Raw genomic sequence first — 21,016 nt, 5'->3', positions numbered from 1 at the left:
TCAGGTGACCTCTTCCCCCTTTCTCCTGCTTGTCTTTCTCTTCATGAGCCTCCTCCTTGGCCATCCCTTGTTCTGCTGCTCTTGGGCCCTGACCTCTGTTTCCTCCCTACAGGAAAAGGAAGGTGACCCAGTGTTGTGGGATCCACAGCCTGGTACACCTGCTCAGGTGGCAAAGGAAGGCAATCCTGTCTGAACCCAAGGGGAAGGTTCCTTATGGTTCTGGAGGGTCCAAACATCTGTGAGTTGCTCGTTGACAGCACAGGCTTTTTCTGGGGGTTCTCTCAGGAGACAGAAGGGAGAATCCCAAGAGAGGAGTGTGCTGCCTGTAAGAGAGGGGCTTTGTACCAGCCTGCTGAGGGGGACACATGAGGTCCAGGGATGCTAGTTGAAGAGTCTGCAGGCAGGGCAGATGGCAGAGGCTGGAGCAGCAGGGTGATCCCTCCCAGGAGAAAGCGCATCTTGGGTCAAGTCAATGGGAGGGCAATGCCCTGACAAGGCCAGGCAGTGGAGCTCACAACCACACTTGCTGAGAAGATAGCCAGAACACGTGGTGCGGGTCAGAGCCGCAGACCGGAGAAGAGTCCAAGCAAGCTTAGCATTGGACAGGAGCTGCTGGGGAAGAGGCCAACCTCTCACTGTTCAGTTGAGTCCTTGTGACATCTTGTCATGTCATTTTTACTGCCAGTTATTTTTGTCCTTGTTCATATGAGAATGTGCATTTGGGCTGACCATTTCAAAATTTAAAACTCATTCCCAATAGCTCAATGCAAATAGCATTGCTTGCAAAGGTTCTGGATGAAGCCATACTTTCATGCTTGACACCTGTCACTTCACAATATTTTCATTAGCTAATTTACTCATGTGTTTTCATTATCATTTCATTGTTTTGACTCAAATATCTGACAAGAAGAACTCCGAGGTGCAAAAGTTTATTTGGGGCTCACGGATTCGATAGTCTCATCCCATAGATGGTGGACTACTGTTCTGGGCTCAAGGTGAGGCAGTTCATCAAGGAGGAGGAGTTGAGCACAGGAAAGCTGCTCAACTCTTGGCAGGGTCAGGAAGCAGAAAGAGAGTGAGGGTAGGGTCACACGGAAGGAAGACGTACCCTTCCAGGTTTTGACCCTAGTGACCTATATTCCAGTCATGCCTTATCTGTGCTTGCCAACTGCTAGTGATAGGCAGAGGCAATGCTGCCCCAGGAGTTGGGGGAAGACTCCCAGAACAAGGCAGCCCCACATAGTAGAGCATAGTTTTCCATTCAAACTAGGATGGACTGATCAGGTTACAGTTCTCACAATCTGATCTTTTCAGCTATGAACAGTCTTCCACTAATACAGGAGCTTGGGGGTGGGGAACATCTGATATTGAAACCATAACATCAAATATTCTTCCTTGCAATGTTTTTGAGGACTCAGTAACAACTGTATGTTTTACTCAAGGTACTGGGAAAACATTTTCTATATTTAAATTTTTTTTGGGGGGGGGGGCTTTTTGAGTCATACACAGTTTCTATAGCTCCTCCTTTTTTTCCCCTCCCCAACAACATTTTCAAAACTTAGCTCCCGGGTCATACCAAAAGACATTGGGAGTCCAATTTGTTCTGTGGCCATTCTTTTTCCAATTTCTGCTTTATGTCTGCAAGCAAACAATGGTTGCAGATTTAAGTAAATCACTTCTTTGATCCAGTTATTGACTTTGCCATTCTTGTCCTTGTTCTCCCTGTAGTCTCTAATCAACATCCAGAGAGATCCTGTTAAAATATGGTAGCTCATATCATTCAAATATTGCCAGTCACTCAAAACAAGAGCCAGAGTCCTCAAAGGGCCTCCGAGTCCTAAGAAACTGGAGCTTCCATTTTCTCCCTGACTTTATTTTATTCTCATGTCCGCTGTGCTCACTCTATGCCCCACTCTGTTCTCTTGCCTGTGGCCTTCCATCTGTCATTCCCTCTTTATGTAACACTCATTCCCCTGATATGTGCATCACTGTCTCCTGCAATCTTCTTATGTCCCTTTTTGAATTTCAACCTCTTCCAAGTAACTCCATCTCTCTTTCTTGCTTCCAAGATCTCCCCACAATTTCACCTGTTATACTATTTATTTTAGCCATTTTTTTTCAAAAATTTCTGCTTATAGTTATGTTTATATATTTTTGTATTCATTTTCTTATTTTTGTCTCCCCCATCTAAAGGATGGGGGCATTTAACTATATTTTGTTCACTGCTCTAGGCCCTGAACACACAGAAGAACAATACCAGGCATTTGGTAGGTGATCAAAAAGTGATCGGGCCTAAGTGAATAAATAGGTATATAAATTAATAAATAAACCAATGGGATTTCTGAATTGAGGGCCAGTATAAAGAGGAATATAGAGTGCTTGGGACAGGGTACTATGAAAGTGTTAGGTGGACTTCTGTTTTTGATCTGAATCTATAGGTTTTTATTTATTTAGGGAAATTTCTTACCTCCAATTTCCCTCCCCTCCTCTCTCCCCCATTCCCCCTTTTTTAAGTTTTAGATGGATACAATATCTTTGTTTTATTTATTTTTATGTGGTGATGAGGATTGAACCCAGTGCCTCACACATGCTAGGCCAGTGTTCTACCACTGAGCCATGACCCCAGCCTCCCCCATCCCTCTTATTGTACTATACTGGTCTTCCTTCTACTGACTCATTTATTTATTTTTAATTAGTGCTTTAGAGATAATATAAAGGTAGAATTGTATACATGCACATAGTGTAATTTTGTTAAATTCCTTCTGCATTTCATCACCTTTCTTGAACCTCACTCCTTTCTCTCAATCTCCTACTTCTACTCCCCTGATCTTGCCTCCATCCTTATGATATCTGACCCCTCCCTCCACATTTTTACTCTCTTTGCTCTAGCTTCGCCATATAAGAGAAAACATTTGACCCTTGATTTTCTGAGTCTGACTTCTTGCATTCCATCCACTTACCAGCAAGTGTCATAATTCCATTCTTCTTTGTGGCTGAGTCAAATTTCATTGTGCATATATGCTACATTTTCCTATTTCATTCATCTGTTGATGGGCACCTGAGCTATATCCCTAATTTGGCTATTGTGAATTGTGCTGCCATAAAACATTGATGTGATTGTATCATTACAATATGCTGATTTTAGTTCTTTTGAATCAATATCAAGGAGTGGGTCATATGGTGGTTCCATTCCTAGTTTTTGTTTCTCACTTAGCTGCCAGCCATTGTGGCCAGGAGCCAAAGCTGGTTATAGTAATTCTCAGCTTCCCAGTATAGGATGGGATAATCTAGGGAATGCTGACAACTGATGTACTTCCTTAGTAGGGCTGGTGCCAAGTTCTAAATTGAACTTTTCATCAGCTGGGGTTGTCTTGGCTGAACTTTGGAACTTTGTCAGTATTTGAGACTTGATTCACACCTGCTTCTGCTGAACACCTGGCCTCAGGAAACACCCCCAAATTCTACTTTCAGAGTAAGGAGTCTAATCAATACATTGTTATATAGATATGCCATATTTTGTTTATACATTCATCAGTGGATGAATATTTGGGTTGTTTTTACTTTTGTACTATTAGGAATAATGCCGCTATAAATATTTGTGTAAGTTTTCATGTTGTCAAGTCTTCATTTTTCTTGGATATAAAGCTAAGTATCAAATTGCTAGATCAAATGATAATTCTATAATTAACTTTGACATAAACTGCTAGAATGTTTTTCAAAAAGACAGAGTAAGGAGTCTAAAACCTCCACAGGCCTCACATATTCCACTGCTGTTGATGTGAATTACCCAGGATCAGACCTGGAGTACAGACGTGCCTGTCTGAACAGTTACTGGCCTCTTCTTCATTGCTCATGTAGGAGGCCAGCAACAAAGGGGGCTCTCTTTTCTTGGCTTTTCCATCCTGGATCGCCCCAAGCACAAATTTTTTCTGCACCTATTTTAATCACACTAGTCCAGACACACTCCGTACCCCACAATAGGTGACTCCTGAGTCACATGGCAACTTTCTTTATGAGTTCCCAATCTCCCACTTCTGTTTGCTCCCCGTAGGTCACTTGAAAATGATTCCCACCAGACTCTCTGCTTGAGCGATTATATATTTATATGTATCGTTGTAGATGGACACAATACCTTTATTTTGCTTATTTATTTTTATATGGTGCTGAGGATGGAACCCAGTGCCTCACACATGCAAGGCAAGTACTCTAATGCTGAGCCCCAGCCCCAGCCCCAGCCCCTTGAACAATTTTTGATCGCTTGACACTCAACAACTTCCCCCACCACTTCTGGGTCAGTTAAGATCATCCTCCATCTCTATTTCACAGGTTCCCGCAAGCCAATTCAATTCATCAGGCTTCCGCCTCTCTTCCCATGCTCCCCCTCCCCTCTGCAGTGGGCTGGTGGCATCATTGTTAGTCAAACTGACATATCTCTAACATATTATTTCTTATTTTAAGCACAAAATTTTCAACTTTCTGTGTATATACATATATATGGATATGTGTATCCATATATACACACATATACTCATTCATACATATATGGGTATATAGATCCTTTACACACATACACACACACACACACACACACACACACACACACACCTCCTTTTTTCTGATGATCATTTTACTACTGTCCAGGGTTGAATTTCAGTGAATTCCCTTAATCACCCACCTCACTGAGGAAGTGTCTTCCCGCTGTTTGAATCCCGAGCTGAGGAACAGCTCAGGAATGCACCCTTCCTTTAATCCACCATCTTCTGAATCAAATTTAGGTAATTTTAATGAGGGACTTGGAAACTTGTTTAGGAAGACATTACAATTTATAATGCCTTCTGTAGAGTTCTTTCTAACTGTGCGCAAATATTGGAAATATATGCATGCACATAAACCTCTATCAACTTATTTAATTCTTTGCAAGAGCCCTTTGAGGTAGGGATAGCCAATATGAGTGTTCTTAATTTGCTCAAGTTTACCCACACATCATAATTTAGGTCTAGATATATAATACTGAACATAGTTTTTAAGCAGTTCTTCCCTGGATACTGTGTCATGTGAGTAAATTCCTGGTAACCCACAATGATTCCCTCAGCTTAAAAAAAATGCACACACTATAAATTATGGACTACACATTTTATAATTTTTTTTGTAGTTGTAGATGGATAGAATGCTTTTATTTTGTTTACTTTATATGGTACTAAGGATCAAACCCAGTGCCTCACATGTGCTGGACAAGCACTCTGCCACTGAGCTACAGCCCCAGACCTGGAATATTAATACAAGAACAAAAAGATAACACAAAGAAGAGGGATTATTAAGAGCTGTTCTTTGTTAATTTTGGTAATGTAAAAAGTACGTTCCAACACTCACAAGATACCTAAGAACAATTAAATCTGCAGAGTATCCATAGGATGTTCTGTCAGCCCATCTTTATCACTAGAAGAATTCCAATAATGATCAAATTATACACAATGAAACAGAAAATGGCCATTTGACTAATTAGGAGTTCCTTTGCTCTATTTTTCCCAAAGTTGTGTCTGTAAAGTGAAGGTCTTTGTACTGGATGTTTTTGAAATATGAATAAGCCTTTAATAATTTTCATGGTACACAAAATGAATTAACTTCATCTCTATATCTTCCCATATAACTCTTTCCAGCCTCTGTTTTATGTTTAGAAATAATCAAGAAGCATAAATTAACATTCAAGATAAATAAATGACAATTAATGAAATCAGAATATTTTGTAGACTTACAATGGCATGCAGAATTAAGTGTTCCAGTTACATAGAAGAGGGTAATTTTATTTTCTGTTTATTATTCTGTGTTTAGAACCCTGTGACAGAACAACGGAGTGAGTGGAATCAAGGAGATGTGGGTCTTAACACACATACACCACAAAATGACTCTCTCCTCTTCACAGTGTTGTTCTGGGGTTGTTTTCATTTTGTTGATTGGGCAGGGTCATCTTAGATGACTCCAAATAATATCTGTATGGATTCTGCTTGACATGACTATAGTCATCTAGAGTCATAACCATGAGAAAGCCCTGGTCAGTTTTTCCTGCACAATTTCCCAGCCTACTATAAATAGAAAACCATTAGAATGGTCAATGGAACTGACAAAAGGTTCTTGAGCCAGTACAGTGTCTGATTCTTTGTTGTTAGCTTCAGGTAAATTAAGTACATTTTGTCTGAAATGAAGTTCCTTTTATTCTCATATACATATATATTAGAATGTATATGTGTATACAAACATATCTTTTTTTTCTGAACCATGTCGATATTGAAGGCATCCACTTTTCTGCCGTTGCCTAGAACCACATTTCTCAGAGGTCTCAATCCATGGTTGGCTGAGATTCCAGGGATGGCAGGTGATGGTTTGGATATTAGGTGTCCCCGAAAGCTCATGTGAGATAACACAGGAATGTTCAATGAAATTATTACAATATTAGAGTAATAAATTATCAATAAATTAATCATTGGATGCATTCATAATTTGAAAGGACTAGTATTGATCAGCAATGACTGACTCCATTGCTCTGGGCCCAAGATGATGCAGAACACCACTTTTTGCACATGGTTTCTAAAATCTCAGTACTTGGTCAGCCAAGTCCACTGCTCTGGGCCTAAAGCAAGGAAGAACATCATGGTAAAAGAGCATTTTGGAAGGAAGCTTCTCACCTCATAGCAGTGAGGAAGCAGAGAGAAGGAGGGGCAAATGACAAAATATGATCTCTGAGGGCTTGCCTCCATGTCCTGCTTCCTCCAGTCACGTCACACCTTTCTACAGTTACTACAATACAGTAGTCCTTTCAAATTATTAATGCATCCAATGAATTAATTTATTGATTAGGTTACCACTCTAATAATCTAATAATTTCACAGGACATTCCTGTGTTATCTCACATGAGCTTTTGAGAACACCTAATATCCAAACTTTCACATGCCATCCCTGGTATCCAAAAGGTCATCTCCATTTTACCACATTAAGTGCATCTCCAAGAGTTCCCATAATCTTAACAGCCCCAAACTCCAAGTCCAATGCCTCCTCTAAGACTCAAGTTAAACTCTTGGTTATAAGTCCTTGTAAAAATGAAAAGCAAGTTATATACATCCAATATACAATGGCATAGAGTAAATGTTAATTGAAACGTATTCGGTCAGCAGGTATGGTACTTTCATGTAGAATGCTTTAATCTGAAGAAACAAATTCAATTATGTAATTTCTTTGTTGAATAAAATTTCTGAATTGCCTATAAACTAAAAGTCAATGTAGTATTAAATTTTTCCAAAATATTACACCTATGGATAATTTCAAAATATGCATCAATTTATGCAAAAGTAAATTAGAATTCTAGGGGCTGGGGATGTGGCTCAAGTGGTAGCGTGCTCGCCTGGCATGCGTGTGGCCAGGGTTCAATCCTCAGCACCACATACAAACAAAGATGTTGTGTCTGCCGAAAACTAAAAATAAATATTAAAAATTCTCTCTCTCTCTCTCTTAAAAAAATAGAATTCTATTTTGAATATGAATAAAATAAAAGAATTATTACTTCATTATTGTTTTATGTCCATGAACACTTCTAGTCAAGTTTCTTTATTCCTACATCTTTTAAAAATAAAACTAGCTTAATACTTGAGAAATATGGTAAATAAATCTAGATTTTAATGTGATATCTTACCACATATTTAATAATAATCAATGTTGTGTGGTATGCAAAGAAATACAAGGCATATTGACTCCATTCAGAGCATAATCTAGATGAAGGAAGCAAAAGGTAAATGTGTAAAATTTTAAGTAATTTATCTGAACCTCAAGATAACCGAAACATTGGATCATGTGTCACAAGTAATATTACATAATAACCAAAATTTGCTAGTATGATTTATTTATTGGTATCATATTTTCTAAAGGTAATATCTTACATTTCTAATTTTTTTCTTTATTTTTAAATTGTAAGCATTAGAATTTTTAAAGACATCGTAATTTTACCTTTGTGCAAGAATTCAATGTTTTGAGTTTCCTGACGTAAAGGAAATCACTCTGGATATTAAAATTCAGATTTATTCTCCAAGTCCCTTAAGAACAAGACTTATAAAGTTGAGGAAAAATAAAAACCAGAATTTCAGTTTCACTTTCCACTTTTATGGATAGTGAGGATAACACTTTTTTTTTTTTATGGTACTATGGATTGAACTCAGGGGCATTCAACAACTGAGTTGCTTAGCACCTCGGCTGTTGATGAGGCTGGCTTTGAACCGTGATCTTTCTTTCTCAGCCTCCTGAGCCCCTGGGATTACAGGCATGCTCCACAGGCCTGGATAAAATCACACTTCTAAAAATGTCCTCAATGCTGTTAGACCAATGGACATAATTTATAAACTATTATAACTTATAGAATAATTTTCCCTCTCGTTCCTTTGCCTTCACAATATCCAACACAAGATCTTCTATTCGCTGGCTGTGGTAGCACATGTCTCCAATTCCAGTGACTTGGAGGCTAAGCAGAAAGATCACAAGTTCTGGGCCAACTTTCACAATTGAGCAAGATCCTCCCTCAAAACCAAAAAAGTTTTAAAAGGACTAGGGATCTAGCTCAGTGGTAGGGTATTTTGGGTCCAATCTTCAGTACTATAAAAGCCAAGGGAAAAAAAAAGACATATATTGGCCACAGAATATATTCTTGAGATTTCTAAATACTCTTCAGATTAAATTTCTAAAAATGCTTGTCCATTTTAAAATTTTGGTTCAATATTGAGTAGAGGTATTCCTAGTAACCTCTCTATCACTAGTAAAAATCTTGATCCTGCCAGAATTAAATCAAAATGTAATCTGGTTAAAGAGGTGAGGACTGTATGACTAAGATGGTGAAGGGTAATTTCTACTCCTCTGATTGGCTAAACTAGGTCCTCTATTTAGGTTCCTTTCTATTTGCATCTTATAGGGAGTATTTCATTTAACCAGATAGCAGAAAGAGAAAAGTGATTTGAGGGAACTGATGTAAGGAAAAGAGCCAAAGCCAGAAGTGTAGAGCCAGAGCCATCTGTCTGCACAGAAGAGAGCCTGGGATCCAAGATGGCACAGAGAGAATGTGAGTCCTCTAGTCTTCTAGTCCCTACTTACTTATTTATTTCCTTCTCTATCTCTCTCTCTCTCTCTCTCTCTCTCTCTCTCTCTCTCTCTCTCTCTCTCTCTTTCCCTCCCTCCCTCCCTCCCTCCTCTTTCAGTTTGCACAGAAGACATCCTAGGATCCAAGATGGCGAGAAACAGAGAATGTGTGTCTTCTAGTCTTCTAGCCCCCACTTACTTCTTTCTTTCCTTCCTTCTTTCCTCCCTCCATTCCTTCCTTCGTTCCTTCTTCCTTTCCTTTTCTTTCTCTTTTTTTCAGACTTAACTCTTCCAGTTTGCTCCAGTCACAACAGTTGGAAAGTTTGGTCTTCTTGTCTTTTATTTTCAGTTACTGGTTCTGTCACTCCTAACACCCTGACCATTGCTGCCCAATTCCCTTTGTCACATGACTGGTATCATAACCTTGGTCCCAGAAAAGATTTGATGTTTTCCTTCTCTTACTTGAAATCTTTGCTTTTCCCTCTATATCTTTCTTTCCTTTCCTTCCTCCCCAGTGCCATGCTCTTGAACCACCAAAATGGTAAGCAAATCTTTTCTTTATAAATTTACCAATTTCAAATATTCTGTCAAAGCAACAGAAAACAGACTAAGACAAGAGTAAATGACAATCCTTAGAATCTTCCTGATTAAAATGCCAACTATTATAAAGTACCTTCATGTCAGGACCAAGAGATTCTTCTTTATAGGTTTATAACTCAAGGAAATGGGTAAAAGAAAAAAATGGTTTTCCACAGTCTGAGAGCTTAATCATTGAGAGGTGAAGGAATAGGAATCACATTTTATATGAACATTTTCCAAATGCTCAACTGTACAATATGCAAGGCATTTCAAAAGAAATAGTAAAGTGGGCATTACTCCTTTAGTATTTTCTTCCCAATCATTGATAACTCTGCCATTGGCAAAGCTTCCCTGCGGTAGTACACAGAGCCCTACTAAGAAGCCAGCAGTCTTGAAGCAGGCCAGAGATCCCCCATCCAAAAGACTCTTGCCATAATTAAGCTTCTCCTCTTGTAAAATAGGCAGGATATCTGCAGAGGTTATTGTGGTTGGTAGTTTCCTCTTTCTTGTAAATGCCAGGTTTGAATACAAAAGGGGTGACGGAATTAAAGTCTAAAAGCTTGTACAAAAGATATTCTCTGTTTTCTTGGTAAAAACTTGTAAAACCTGTGTCTGGTCTAGAGGATGAAACAGAAAACGCTTGTCATGTAAAACTCCAAGCCCCCCTCCCACCTCCACTGGGTATAAAGTTCAAAGAATTTCCAAAATCTTTGTTCATAGGGAAATTTCTTAGGCAAGAGCCACCTCTGAACCCTTCAGTCAATAAACCTGCTTCCAGAAAATTCCTCAGGTGTCCAGCCTCTTCTGTCTGCCTTCAGTCGGGCCCAATTCTATTCTATCATTGGTCAGCTGTGGGACCCCAGTAATTTCTTCCTGGGACTCAAGTTTTCTAGTGTGCCAAAACAGGGGGTGGATAAAAGTATCCTTTTATTTAATGTTTAGAACTGTAGGCATTTCGATTGTACAAATGCTTTGTCAATTCTTGAACACATCAAGCAAGAAAATATAAAGTATCTTTCTCCCAACCTGGTTCTTCATACATGTAGTAAAGATTTTTCAGAAAGAAAGTCTGCTGAGTATCCACAGTTTTTTTTTTATAAAGAACTGGCATTTTCTATTTTTTACATTTCTTCCACTTATTCCCTACCATATAAAAAGAATAAGGTGATGTTTTGTTGTGGTTCATTAAGAAGCAGAGTAAATAATATTTCTCTAGTGCAACAAAACATGATTAGCTTCTCTTTTTCTTCCTTAAATAAACAGTTTCTAATTTCTCAGTCTATATATGGCAGCTGAAAACCAGTAGCTTAAAATATTAATGTGCTTTTGGGCCTCATTTCCAGGAAGAGTTCTTTATAATAGCTAGAGATGCCAGATTATTTCTAAGAGAGTGTTTTTGTTTGCTTTGCTTGGTTTTTATGGCACCTATTTCTTCAGAAACATTTTTTAAGTTACAAAAATTGCAGAAATTGCATGTTTACACGTTTTCCTTGTAGAGATTTTGTGCAGTTCATATAATACATAAGTGTTAGCTGAATTTCATGGTTGATCTGAGCATATTACTTAAATTGAGTGCTTTGTACGGCTCCACCAACCTAAAGACGATTGAGAGGGTGTTTTCTGGCATCCTTAATTTAATTCACAGATTATTTTTTACATCTTTATTTCTAAATTGCTTACAACTTAGATTGCTTTTCCCTATAGACAAAATGTTGTATTGACTCCCAAGGGATAACATTCGATGCAATTTTTTAAATTCAAGGGACTGTGTTGTTCAGGATAGAAGAGAAAAGGGAATTTTCTTCACATTTCTTAAATATTTAGCTGATCCTAAATTCATTTTATTTTTTGAGTATTTTTCTGTCTATATAATTATATAAGCTGGTCATGATAGAGCACACCTGTAATCTCAGCTGCTCAGAAGGCTGAGACAGGAGGATCGTGAGTTCAAAGCCAGCCTCAGCAATAGTGAGGTGCTAAGCCACTCAGTGAGACCCTGTCTCTAAATAAAATACCAAATAGGACTGGGGGTGTGGCTCAGTGGTAGAGTGCCCCTGAGTTCAATCCCCGGTACCAGAAAGAAAGGGGCAACTCATGTTACATTGCAAAATAAATTATTTTTAAAAAATAATAATTATGTAAATGTGTAGACTTTGTTTAGAGACTGACTCAAATGAACTAATTTTGTAAAAAGGAAAATTGTACAAAAATCTGAACGTTAAGTGAATATTAGAGCATTATTGTTAATTTTTTTCAGGTGTAATAATCATATTATGGTTCTTTTGTTTAAAAAAGTGGGGGGAGGGTTCATGTTTTAGAAATATCTACAAATGACATGGTATGTCTTGGATTTGCTTCAAAATAATCTGTGATCAGATGAAATGGGAAGGTGTGTGAATGATTGTTGGCCACATGTTGAAAATTGTTGAAGCTAGGAAGGATGCGACAGGAAATCCTGGAAAGTAGTCATTACCAATCCATCTTGACTCCACTTTAAGAACTGGTATTGAAGATCAAAGAGAAGCTAAGTCTTTCTTAGAGGTGGAAATGAAGTAGAAAATTGAAGGATAAAAGTAGAAAGAGAGGATTAAAAATGACAAAGAAGAAAAATGAAGAGAAAGAATTCATGCAATGGTTTCGAAATTTATAGACATCCTTTGGCCTCTATGGAAGATTAGTTCCAAGATCCCTGGTAACCAGATCCCTGGATACATAATTTTTTTTTATCAAAATGGTACACTATGGTGTATTTTCTTTCCTCCTTCTTTTCCATCTGCCCTTTCTTTCCTCCCTCTTTCCCTTACTCCCTTTTTTCCTTCCTTTAACAACATCTCACTATGTTGTTTGGCTGGTCTCAAATTCATAAGCTCAAGTGATCCTCCCACCTCAGCCTTCAAGCATCTGTCTGGACAACAGACAGATGCCAACCATGCCCTGAAGAAAATAGTGTTTTTTCATATAACTTACATGCATCATCCTATGTACTTTAAATCATCTTTTATTACTTATAATACCTCGTACAGTGTAAATGCTATGTAAATAGTTGTTACACTGTATTGTTTGGGAAATAATGACAAGGAAAAATGTCTATATGTGTTCAATACACACTTTCTCTTTTTTTCCCCCCAAATATTTTTGATCCACAAATGATTGAAATCAATGGATTTGGAAACAGAGATACAAAACTCTAAGTGTCAGAAAAAATGTTAAGAAGAGTACATGAGGTTTAGGAGCAGGAGAGAAGTAAGGGAAGAGTCGCAGAAAGAAATGTGGTTGGCTGTCTTAGATTTCACTTTTTCCACATCTTAATTCAGGTTATCCACGTGATCTACTCTGTGCAATGAAACAGGAGAGGTGGTGCTGATACCTCCAGATTGAACTTCTAAGCGCCACCATGTGCGTGGGTTTTCAGGTTTGTTCCCAAGTCTCTGCCAAAAAACTGACCATGTTCCTGAGACAGTATCTCAAGAGTAGAGCCACAGTAAATCTGTGATGGACATGTAGTGAGTGACAAATAAAACTTTGCTTTGCTTTGCCTGAAGATTCAGGTTCCATCTGCTTCTGGACATCATTGTGCCTCTTCTATCCCAGTTAGAGGGCTTTTTGTTGACCAAAAAGTTTGCCAGCATTCAGATACAACTTCTCTCATCAGCAGTCAACATTGGAATTTAGTCATCTTCCATTCCCCCCTCTATGGCACTAATGAATATTCCAGTAGAAAATGAATGTTTTGGGATAGGGATGTTAATATTCCAATGGCTCAGGTGGTAGAGTGCTTGCCTTGCATGCACAAGGACCTGGGTTCAATCCCCAGCACTACAAAAAAAAAAAAAAAAGGATGTTGACAATTTTAAAATTTATCTTTAAAAAGTCTATTCTTGTTAGGGTTTAAAAAAAAAGAAGAAACTGGTTGAAAAGATGATCTGCTTACCTATAAAGACCCCTGCCTTTATAAGTAATAGAGTTGCAATTTTGCAGATTCTGCTGCTTTAGAGGTAGGGCCCTCAAGCAAGGGACCTTGTCTAAGAATCCCTCCCATGGAAGGGTGTAAAATTGTTACTGCAACCTGTGCAAGTGAGAGCTAAGGGGGAAACTTGGGGGCAGTCACCAAGCAGGTATGTGGACAATGGCCTCTAGAAGACAGTCATCTAACTCCATTTTGTGTGGATTTGCTTTTGTTTTTGTTTTTGGTGGGGCAAGATAGCCAAGCTAAGGGCTGAGGTTGTGGTTCAGTGGTAGAGTGCTTGCCTAGCATGCATGAGGCACTGGGTTTGATCCCTGGTAACACATAAAAATAAACAAGTAAAATAATAAAATAAAGGTATTGGGTCCACCTACAACTAAAAAGAAAAACTTATTTAAAAAGAAAGATAGTTAAGCTAGCTTTCAGTCTTATGGGGTTAACAGATACACAAAAAATTAGAAGTTAAAAAGGAAAACGGACTTGCAGGCTACCAAATTAAGATAATACACTTGGAGATGGAAGATTGAAAAGTTGAGCTCAGCTTTCAAAGATTATGTGGTCAGCAGAGATACCAAGAAACCAGAGCCAAAAAAAAAGAAGGTCATTAAAATCACTGAGATGGGACAATAGCCTGAACTGTTTTGAAAAAAATAGTAGAGACTCTCCCAGATGATAAGGGCAGAATCCAGTTGGTGAGGGACAAACATAGTCACTTAAGTAACCTACAGTTACTTTTATTAGCATATTAAAAATTTCATCCTCTGGTGAGACTTAAAATGATAAGGCATGAATTACATGAAGAAACAGAATGAAGAAGAGCACAGGCGTGACTCAAACTCCACCTCTACATGTGATGACTTCAAGAAACTGAAGTTCTAACCTACCCTGTAGATGCCATGAAAACTGTACACCTTTGTCCTTCGAGTCAGCCTGGGATTGCTGTTCCCTGATGTACAGCCTCCTTTATGCTCCACTATAAGAATAATCTTGTGCTGTCATAGCTTCTATCTGATTCTGGTAGAGAGCACAGGAACTCACTGAGCCAGTGACAGTGGAAGGTGTTATGTATTAGTTCGTTTTCTCAGGCATTTGTTTAAATAGTTTTTCTCTTTTTTATTGATTTAAAAAAAATAAATGACAGCAGAATGCATTACAATTCTTATTATACATATACAGCACAATTTTTCATATCTGGTTGAAGATACCAATTCGTGTCTTCATACATGTACTTTGGATAATGAGATCTATCACATTCCACAGACTAACATGTAACATGCAAGCATTTCTGGGTTACTCAGAAATGCTTTGAAAGATTAACTGCATAAAAATCAGAATATATGCCAGGTGCAATGGCACATGCATCTGGGAAGGCTGAGGCAGGAAGATCCCAAGTTCAAGGCCAGCTTCAGCAATTTAGCAAGGCACTAAGCTAGTCCCCTGCCCCCTTCCTTTCTCTCCCATCCCTCTGCCCTAACTAGAGTTGGTCTATTCTTCCATGTTCCCCCTCCCTACCTCATGTTTAAATAGTTTTTAATTAAAAATTAGTCTGATTTCAGACAAGCTTCTTAGGATCAAGGAAGAGGGTCTTGTTTGCGATTGGGGCATAAGATATAGAATGAGAGTAGCTTGGGAAAGCAATTAGAAAATGGCCAAGGTCGGGGGTGGAGAAAAGTGGAAGTCAGCCCCAGGGCAGAGATACAGGCAACAACCAGGACTAACCTGTATAACATGCAAGCATTTCTGGGTTACTCAGAAACACTTTGAAAAATTAACTGCATAAAAATCAGAATATACACCAGGTGCAATGGCACATGCATCTGGGAAGGCTGAGGCAGGAAGATTGCAAGTTTCAAGGCCAGCTTCAGCAATTTAGCAAGGCACTAAGCAACTTAGTGAGACCCTGTCTCATAATAAAAAAAATAAAAATGGCTGGGGATGTGGCTCACTTGTTAAGCACCCCAGGGTTCAATCCCTGGTATCAATAAGTAAATAAATAAATAAAAGAATCAGAATATTAATACAGGTTGGGGGTTTGAATGGTTACTTATTCTTTGCAGAGTTTAAATATCCTTTTCTTTTGGAAGCATTCCTCTGTCCTCTTTTTCCTTATTATTGCCAACTTCCTGTATAGTCACATACCAACTGTAGATGGTCATTTGTCTGTAACCTCGGAGGTACCTAGACCCCCCAGTGGATGCCTAAAACTGCAACAGACAATACCAAACCCTATGTATAGACTTATTCCTAAATATACATGTCTATGATAGTTTAAGTTATAAATTAGGCACAGTAAAAGATTAACAATAATAAAATGGAATAATAAAAATATATTTGTAACATTATACTGTTATAAAAATTATGTAACTGTGGCTTCTCTTCTCTCAAAACATTTTATTAAAATATATTTTCAGACTGTGGCTGACCTTGGACAACTGAAACTGCAGAAAGTGAAAGAGTAGACAAAGGGAGACTCCTAAATAATGTAAGATAGTTTTCTAAGATATTTACTTTTGCCTGTTCCCACTCCACATTCTTTTTCTTTCTTTTCCTTTTTTTTTTTTTTTTTTTTTGAGTTGCTGGGAATTAAACACAGGATCTCATTCATGCATGCTAGGCAAGCATTCTATCACTGAGTAGAGCCCCAGCCCCCTTTCTATTTACTTTGTAGTCCCTGTGTCTAGGATTAAAAGTCTCAGGTGAATTAAGTGTCCACAATGAACCATGCCCCCTGGGGCATTCCAAGTGGAAATCTGAAATATTATCCAGATGGGATTCTGGGTGTAGCTTTTCTCTGTCTTGCTATTTAAGCAGCTGGCAGGTTCTGGACTCATGGTCTCAGGATGCGGTGTCACCAGAAGAGTATATTGGAAAAAGTCTTGTTTGTTTATTGGTTCTTTTTAGTTATACATGACAGTAGAATCCATTTTGACATAATTATAAAAGCACAGAATATATCTTGTTCTAATTCTACCTAGTACCTGTCCTTCCCCTTGACTCTCTCTGCCTGCTCTCTGTTCCCTTTCATTGATCTGTTTGCCATTTACCCAGTATCTTTTTGAAATTAATTTCCTGTGGATGTACACAATGATGAGATTCACCATGTTTACTCATATATGTACAGAGGAAAGTTAGGTCAGATTAATTCCACTGTCTTTCCTTTTTCCCATCTCCCTTCCTTCCCTTCATTCCCCTTTGCCTACTCCACTGAACTTCTATTGTTTTTGTTATCCACTCTTCAGCCCCCTTACAGTGGGTTAGCTTCCACATATCAGAGAAAACATACGGATCTTTGGTCTTTGGGGATTGACTTATTTTGTTTAGTATAGTCTCCAGATCCATCCATTTACCGGCAAATGTCATAAAACCATTCTTTTGTTGTTGTTGTTGTTTTATTTATTTTTATGTGGTGCTGAGGATCAAACCCAGGGCCTTGCATGTGCTAGGCGAGCACTCTACTGCTGGGCCACAACCACAGCCTATAAAGCCATTCTTTATGGTAATACTCCATTGTGTATATGTATATACTTTCTTTTTCCATTTATCTGTTAAAGGGCACCTGTGTTGGTTCCATAGCTTAGCTGTTATGAATTGAGTTGCTCTAAATGATGTGGCTATGTTGCTGTAGTATGCTGATGTTAAATCCTTTGAATATATACCGAGTAGTGGGACAATTGGGTCAAATGGTAGTTTCAGGCCTAGTTTTATAAGGAATCTCCATACTGTTGGAAAAAGGTTTAGATCAGATTAATTCCAAATCCATTGTTATAGGAGAAAGAGCCTCTAAAAACAAAACAAAACCAAAAAACAAAATGAAGTGTTTCCCCCAGGGTTTTTAATTTGAGGAAACCTAATAGAATTTGGGTGCAAAAATTGTAGAATGTTCTGTAACTTTAACCTCAGCAGCCTATTTTCCACGATACTTTTTCAGACACAGCGAATGGCTTCAGAATGTAAATCTGTAAACATGGAACCTCCGTTAACTATTTTTGTAGATGTAGGTATCTTCAATTTGTTTTCTTTCATTTTGTACTTCTTCATTGTCTGGTGATCCCTGTCTGAGAGCTCATCTTCCACTGACATCTCTGGCTTAGACCACCTGCCACCCCTACTTGTGCAGCAGGTCTAAAGGAAACATTGTCTTCTGTATATTAGGATTGGGGAAAAAAAAAAAAAAAAAAAGAAACCATGTAATGCTGAGGAGGGTCCCTGGCGACTGGCCTTCTGGATTGGTATTCTCATCTTTACTATTGAGGAATTGTGTTCTTCCCACCCCATATTGCAGGGCAGTGAGATGGGGACAAAGTGGACATACATAAAGATCTGCTGGCTCAGCTGCTCCCACTGCAGCACCCCAAGTCTTCCCATCAGTTGCCTCTGTAAGGCCCTTCCTGCTCCTGGATTCCACCATCTGCAGTGACAATGGGCTTCCTCGGGGACCCTGCCACCTTCCATGGTAGCATTCTCCCTTGCTTGCCACAGGCTTTCCAGGATGCAAATTCTCACTTCAATTTGGTCCCTTCTGTTTTCATTTTCTCAGGGATTTCTTAATTCCAGATCTTCCAATACTTCCCCTTCTTATTTTAACTTGAAATCACATTTCCTTTCTTAAAAACAAAACAACAACAGTAGAGCAGTCTATCATTCCAAGGTTTGGTGCAGAATTCTGGACAGGGAAGATCACACACAATGACTGGGAACAGGGTGGCAACAGCAGTCCCAAGAGATACTCTGTGGCTCAGAATGGCCCTCAATTTGCATGATGTACTATGAAGACTACTTCATTGAGATGTATGTTTAGTCAGCTTTTTCACTGCTGTGACTAAACAATCTGACCAGAACAAGTTTAGGGGAGGAAGTTTATTTAGGGGCTCACGGTTTCAGAGGTCTCAGTCCATATACAGTCGGCTCTATCCCCTAGGCGCTACTGGTGAGGCTGAACATCATGGCAGAAGAGCATGGTAGAGGGAAGCAGATCACATGATGATCAGAAAGAGAGACTCCACTCGCCAGTTACATAAATATACCCCAAAGCCATGCCCCCAATTCCCACCTCCTCCAGCCACATCTTTCAGTTTTATCATTTCAATTACCAGTTAAATCCCTATCAGGGGATGAATTTACTGATTGGGTAAAGATGCTTATAAACCAATTATTTCTCCTCTGAACCTTCTTGTATTGTCTCACATGAGTTTTTGGAGGACACCTCACATCCAAACCATAACAATGCATTTTAAAAAAGAGACTTGTCTATTTGTATAATAGGAAACTACTGCTTAACTGGACAGAATTGCTAAGAAATAGTGATGTAATAGCTAAATGTTATTTTTGCAATGGTGGGGATTAAACCCAGGGCCTTGTACCTCCCAGGGAAGTGCTCTACCACTGAGCTGTACTCCCAGTCCATAATAGCTAATACTTTTCCTCATTTTATGGACGAGGAAATGAGACACAAAGAGGTTAAATAACTTGGCTAAGATCACAAAATACCCAAGATAATCGACTTAAAAGGAGGAAAGTTTTACTTTTGACATGTTATTTCAGAGCTTCCAGCCCGTGGCCACTTGATCCTGTTGCTTTGGACCTGTGGCGGCATAGTACATCATTGAAGAAGCATGTGGTAGGAAGTGCTGCTCACCTCATGGTGGCCAGGAAACAAAATAAGATAGGGACTATGGTCTAATTTCCCCTAAGGGCACAACCCCAGTGATCTAACTTCCAACCATTAGATCCCAACTTTTAGTTTCTCTCACCTTCCAATAGTGCTAAAACCAAGCCTTTAGCACATGGGCCTTTGGGGTACAGTTCATGTTCTAATATAGCAGTTATACCGCTTGTATAAGAAGGAGCTAGAAGTCCAGACCATCTGACTCAAGAGCCTATACTGTAACCACTATGCTACAGGGTGTTACTATGTCAACCTTCATGGAATTTATAAAATAGTTATAAGGTTCAAGTTGTCACAAATCTTATAGTATTGCTTTCTTTGACTAAGATCTGAAACAAGGCAAATTATGACATTTCTAGGCAATAAAAGGATAGGATGAACCTGTAGTTTGAACACATAACTCATAACCAGATTATTTTCCAACTCTCCCTTATTACTTCTTGACACCTATCCTGAAATGGACAATCAGAAACCGGGTAGTCATCCTTGACTCCTCTTTCTCCCACACAAATCTGCTTGGTCATTTGTTTAAAGAGGTTTATCTCATTAATGCTCATCTCCATGACATCTGGGATTGATACTGGCATGTCAGAAATGAGAAGCTACACTACCACTGCTGCTGCCCCAAATGACTTCTGAAACCCAAGCAGCTGCATACAGCAGAATGCTTCTCCAGGGAAATGCTCACATATCCATGGTTCTGAATACCAGCACAAGAAACTACCCTGCCTTGTTTCCCAAATCTTTTCCTTCAGTGAACCGTCACACCTCTTGGCACAGACAGGAACTGACTTTCTTTTATATGCCTTTATGTGTTTGTCTTAACTTACTAAATTTCAGAAAGAGACCACACACTCCAATTTTTTCTACTCCCAATCTTGCTTAAAACGTTACCATGTAGTACATGTAGTAGCACTGGGAACAATCAAGTTTTCTAGGGGAAAAGCTTGAACCAAATGTAGAATTTCAGTAAAAACAATCCTGGGTGACTGAGCCATGGTAAAACACACAGATAAGAACACCAAATAATTTCTGATTGGACATTTTTCAGTGTCTTGAAGGGTTTTCAAATACTACATTTTGAAATCACTGTTTAAAGCACTGGACTTGAAAATTATTGCTGGCAAATGACATATTTCACTTCTGGTATGAAATATGGCTCAAGATCAATTTTTTTTTTTTTTAACTCAGGAGACTAATGCCCTTGTCTTTACTGTTGTACTCATACCTATGTTTTAGAGCTGCTTCTTATGTTTTGGAAGTTGATGATTTAGACCAGAACAAAAATATATCCAATTCTCTTCGTTTAATTCTAGAAAGCTGTTTGTCACCATTTTTAGAAACAATCCCCAAATACTTGATACTAAGTAAACTTAGCTTTCAGGAAATTATCAGTCTTATTTTGAGGGAGTTTCACAAATCTGCACAAATTTACTTATTTTTATGTCACTGTTATATTTTTACATGCAATAAATTGATCTGTTGAGGAAAAAACACTTGATATTAAATTCCAGATACATAATATATCAAGATAACTTAATTATTAAGTAGCCATGCTGTTATATACAGATATGGAAATACTCAGGCTTATTTAATATTTCATTCTATTTAATGATTTCTATGGTTATAAACTACAGCTGTTTTTCTTTCATAGTAGAAGCCATTTTATTGACTCCTAAAATTTAAAAATACTGATTTTC

This window comes from Ictidomys tridecemlineatus, chromosome 14, assembly GCF_052094955.1.
Source record: "Ictidomys tridecemlineatus isolate mIctTri1 chromosome 14, mIctTri1.hap1, whole genome shotgun sequence".
Taxonomy (NCBI): Eukaryota; Metazoa; Chordata; class Mammalia; order Rodentia; family Sciuridae; genus Ictidomys; species Ictidomys tridecemlineatus.
Note: the sequence above shows the minus strand (reverse complement) of the source record.